The following is a 6,127-nucleotide window of genomic DNA, read 5'->3' on the forward strand; positions in this document are numbered from 1 at the left end:
TATATATATATATATATATATATATATATATATATATATATATATATATATATATATATATATATATATATATATATATATATATATATATATATATATATATATATATATATATATATATATATATATATATATATATATATATATATATATATATATATATATATATATATATATATATATATATATATATATATATATATATATATATATATATATATATAAATATATATATATATATATATATATATATATATATATATATATATATATATATATATATATATATATATATATATATATATATATATATATATATATATATATATATATATATATATATATATATATATATATATATATATATATATATATATATATATATATATATATATATATATATATATATATATATATATATATATATATATATATATATATATATATATATATATATATATATATATATATATATATATATATATATATATATATATATATGCTGTCCATTAGGCTTCGAAAGAACATTCACATTTTCCCAGATCGGGTGATTTCGACCGATATTCCTACATCCAACATACTCAATTTTTGACGTTTTAATAGACAGTGTAAAACTGAGCCAAAGTTGCTCAATTTAGAGTAAAATTAAGGGAGCGTGTAGGGACTGTAGCGGTGCCCATGATGTATTGTGCATGCAGAGAAAAATCGGAAGCGACGAGTAGCTCGTCGACAAGGATTTTCCAGCGAATTTCGTAGTATATTAATATAATGTAGTCTTTGATTCAACATTAAATGTCCCGAAATATGCTGCTGTGATATTTTCTAATAGTTTTGATTGTTTTCTAGTCGCAAAACTATATAAATTCAATCAAATAACACTAAAACTGCATTGTACTGTGCGAGAAATAATCATACAAAATAACATCGCTAGAAATATAGAAATTGTGATTTTGAAACACTATTGTGCATTTAAATAAAAATTATCAAAACGTCGCTGATAAACTGGCAGTCAGGCTCACTTCCGATGCTTATTTTTGTTGTTCTCGCAACACTGCAACCATCTCAGCCGCCACTGCGCTGTCAGTCCGGCTTACAAAAACAAATACATTAAAATCATTCCCGCAGTTCATGTTGTGTAAACACTCAGTTGCTGTATGTGTTTGTAAAGTCGCGCCACAATAAAAGATGGACTGAAATGTTAGCAGAATCGCAGGGTGTGAGGAAAGAGATCTACTCCACACCAGTCCCTTCTCTTTTATCATCTAGAAGAAAGTTCTCAAAAATGCGTGTCTACTCGATCACAAATATGCCCAAGGCACTCTTTATTTATCAAGCAGATCGCATACAAGATGAATAATAAAGGTCATTATAGCCCTATCCATTATTCCTCTACCTGTTACTTTAGCGATGCATGTAATAGTTTTCAAGCCTGTAGTACACTCTTTGTCTAATGGTCAAATATTTGTCCTTCTGACATAATGGTCAAATTAATTTGACATCATGGTTGTTGTATGCCCATGTTTGCCCCATGTTAAAATTGAAGAGTGACAAACAATTATCTTTGACCAAATTTTTATCTGTCAAAAAGTGCCAAATATTTGACGCTTGGTCAAAGAGTGTAATACAGGCTTTACTCTACACGTTTCACATACTATTCCATTCATTACCGTTTCTTCTGTCTCACCGTACGGTGGTACAGTGAGGCATCCATGATATGTTCACAGTATAATCTCAGTAATCGTAACTGATGAATTGATATATAAAACTTGCCATTTCAACACTTCCCCTCAATTTATCAGTCATAGATCGCTAACTAATTTACAAAAACGCGATTTGAGTAAGGGTTTAGTTAAAATATCTGCCATTTGATCTTCACATTTTAAATATTCCAATTTTAGTTTCTTCTCTTTGATTAAGTTTCTTACATATAAAAATTGTACATCAATATGTTTTGTTCTCTGATGTTCTCTTGGTTCTTCAATAATTCTGATACAGGGAATGTTGTCCTCGTATATGATGAACGGAATAGAGAGTATTCCAACTTCACACAACATACTCGCCATGCATAGCACAGTGCAACTAGTTCTGCTTCGGTAGATGATAATGTCACAATCGATTGCCGTCTACTATTCCAAGAAACGACGTTTCCAAACACCGTAAATATATAGCCCGAATTAGCATGCCCTCTGAGTGGTTGAGTTGATCATCCTTCTTGCGATAGTATACCATTTGTTTTGATTTGGTGCCTTAAAGATAACGCAAAATTCATTTAAGTCCAATCCAGTGTTCCTCTCCTGGATCACTCTGAAATTGACTCAAGATATTTACTGATATCGATATGTCAGGTCTTGACATTAGTGCCAAATATTGCAGGCAACCCAAAAGTTCTTTATACGGTTCATTGGTTAGGTTAGGTCCCATTTCATGTTCCCATGCATAGGTGTGGTAATGGGTTGACAATCTCTCATTCCAAATTTATTCAATACCTTAAGGATGTATGATTCTTGTGAAAATGCAATGGTTTCCTTTTCTATATTTTTAACTATTCCTAACCCAAGGAAAGTTTTTAACTCTCCCAAATTTTTCGCAATTCGCAAAGTTTCAATTTTATCCAGTTTATATTCTCAATATTATTTGCAAAAATAAGAATATCATCAACATATAAAATAATGAAAATCCCTTTCGTGACACATATATACAAGCAAGAATCACTATTTAATCTTTTGAAACAAAACTTGGTAATAAAGGAGTTAAAACAGTTATTCCAGCTACGACCAGCTTGTTTTAGTCCGTAAATACTTTTATTGAGTTTACAGAGTTTCATTACTCCATTTTCGTCCCGAGGAAGTTTTAGATAAATTAAGAAAAGCAGTTTTAACATCCATTAGCCAGTCTCGCTTCGCAGCAATTGAAAACATTACTTTTATCGTAGTCATTTTTGCAACTGGCGCAAAGGTTTCCGTATAGTCGACTCCAGGACGTTGTGCACACCCCTTGGCCACAAGTCGAGCTTTGTACCGAGGTGAATCATTATCATCTTTGATATTAAACACCCACATGGGATTGATAGCCTTTCTTCCTGAAGGAAGCTCGCTAACCAAGGTCCAAGTGTTGTTTTCTTTCAAAGATTTGGTTTCCTCATAAATAGCTTGCTCCCATTTGTGCCAATCTTTGCGTTTCTTTAGTTCGTCAATTTTCTGGGGAATATCAGTTGAACTGATTGATGTCAAAAATGTAGTTTCAAAATTATCCAACCAAGTTGGAGGTCTTCTGTTTAGGGATACCATCCGTCCTGATTTAGCAGGACATGTCCTGATTTTGAGACCCTGTTTTGACATCCTGATTTATTTTTCATTTTCTGGCATTTGTCCTGATTTTCATAAGATTTTCAATTTTCTAGTGTGATAATAATATGCAGAATTATTCAAAATCAATAATTTTTTTGATTTCAGAACCCAACGGTCACTACGGACCAGTGCTGAAAAAAGTCATTTTCCTCAGCAAAATTCTTCGAAAATTACAGCCAATCAATTTCAATTTTCACTTCCAATGATCGCAGCACTCTTTCAGATACACTAAATTTTCGCCCTAGTAACGTGCTGTTATACTCAGATGAAATAGATCGCGCGCATCGTTCACGGTTACGGAATAAAATTTGACGACAAATCCAACCAAATGATCTTTACTTCAAAGCGAAAAAGAAAAACAAACAGTCCACTCAACCAAAATGAACCTCACCGAAACACTTTTTCACTGACACTGACCGATGCCTTGACAATCTTCGTTAACTGTTAAACTGATTTTTTTGTCTTGCTTCCATCGCATGAAATATAATGAGATGTTTTGACAGTTCACTTCCATGCAAAAAGCGGGAAGGGAGAACTCTGAAAGGATTGTAAAAAAATAACGTTTATGGATGCTTTTTTTCACTTTCACTCAAGAGTGTCAACAAATATCAACCCTGCTACGGACGATTTTGTTTTTAGTTGAATCTTAGTTAAGTGACGAGAGAAATCTTTTAGGTATTGTAACCGTTAAACATTTGGCTTAACGGGGGACCCTACTCTGTAAGGTCGAAAAAATTTTTTTTCCAATGTTTAGAGTAAAGTAAGGTGTTCGGCTATTTTGGCTATTGATTAGGGTTCATGTGAAGATTTATTTTACATGTCGTGGTTGCACATATAGTGTATTAAGTTGTTGGCAGCTGAAAACGTGAATGCCCTCCCTAAATCGGGGGTAGGTTTTTCTCAGCAAGTACTGAACCGATTTGGCTGAAGTTTTTTAGCATGTAAGAATGGATTATCTAACTTGTTATATAGTCGTTTTTGAAATTGACAAAACGGCGGCCATTTGAGCAAAAAATTAGCTTTTTTCATAAAAATCGCTTGAAAAAATCATAAAAAATTGAAAAAAAAAATAAATATTGAAAAACGGCTATGTAATAAGTAAGGTAATCCACATGCTGGACATGCTGGAAAAAAAATTCAGCCAGATAGGCTCAGTAGATGCTGAAAAAACTCACCATAAGTTAAAAAAAATAGTTTCGCGAAAAACGCTGCCAATAGCATAATACTAACTATACTTGCACACACGACACACAAAATACATCTCCAAACATACCATAATCAATATCCAAAATATTCGAACACATCATTTCACCCTAAACATCCAGAAAAAATCACATTTTTGACGTTGGACTAACGTCTATATCGAAGTTAGGCACCTGAATTTGAAAATCTAGTAATTCAACCAGGGAAAACCAGGAAAAAGTGGTCAGGTTTTGAGCGCTTATATATCAGTCATTTCTTTTCAGAATTTCGAGGTTTTGGCATCAACCGATCAGAAATTCTTTTACGGTTGAATTTATGTAACAAAAATAACCTATTGTTCGAGATACACTATTGAAAAATTGATAAATCACATCGATTGTCTAAATCATACCGAGCAACCAATCACCACCTCTCTTCACAAGCACAGTCGACACTAACGGATACAACCGATCTGACTTTGTAAACAGTCTCGCAGCTTTCAACCAATAACGAGCTCGCTTTTGGTAGCTGCAACAGGTGTTTCAACACCATTTTAAAATGCTTCTTTTATCATTACCACTGAACAGATTCTAAACAGGAATGGCTTGATTGATAGGGGAAATATTGCGCAAGATTGTCATATACTAATTCAAATATGTTTTCGATACTAAACTAGCTAAAAGTTGTGTTAAAAGTCGTGCACATTCAACCAATCACAAGCTCGCTTCCCCTTTGCTCGCGAATGGATTTTTGCTTTGGGCTATATAATAACCTGCGTCGTCTCATAGTAGTCATCAGTTAACAAGTGGAAGGCCACTAGAACGGTCTTGAATAATCAGCAGCGGTGGCTGATTCCAGTGGCGAAACTGAGCTGCAGCAGAACCAGAGCGGTGGTATCAGGCAGCAGCGGCGGAGGTAGTGGGCAGCTGCATTTCTTCATTCTGTTCGATAGCTAGAGCTGTTGCGTGTGTATGGCTAGCTATAGCGTGTGTAAGATATAGCATGTGTAGCATATTATGGCTATAGCGTGTATATCTTCAGCGTGTGTACGGATAGTTATAGCGTGTGTGTGGATAGCTGCTGCGTGTGTAATGATTACTTATGGCGTATGTATGGATAGTAATAGCACATGGTTGGATAGCTTATGCGTGTTTATAGACAGTTGTATCGGATGTATGGATAGGAATAGCGTGTGTATGGATAAGTTTAGCATGTGTGTATAAAAAAACTATAGCTACAGCGTGTGTATGAATAGTTTTAACGTGTGTATAGATAGTTATAGCATGTGTGTGGATAACTATAGCGGGTGTTTATCGAAGATTATTATTGTCATTAAAAATATTAAAACGTCTTAACGAACACAGTTGTGAATTTGATTTTACAGCAGCGATTTTAACTTCTTCAGCCAGTCTTTATTCATCGAGAAAAAATTACTGCCTATGAATGATCAACACTTATTTACTAAAAATTTCATTTAGATCAAAACAGGTTCTTTTGAGTGTCATAAATTATTGGTAAAAAGAGTTGCAAGTTTTCTCAAAAAGCATTCATTAAATTTTCATTTTTGTTTCTCGGTCGGCGGTTTTGATTTTGTTTCT

This window comes from Wyeomyia smithii, chromosome 3 (assembly GCF_029784165.1).
Source record: "Wyeomyia smithii strain HCP4-BCI-WySm-NY-G18 chromosome 3, ASM2978416v1, whole genome shotgun sequence".
Classification (NCBI taxonomy): domain Eukaryota; kingdom Metazoa; phylum Arthropoda; class Insecta; order Diptera; family Culicidae; genus Wyeomyia; species Wyeomyia smithii.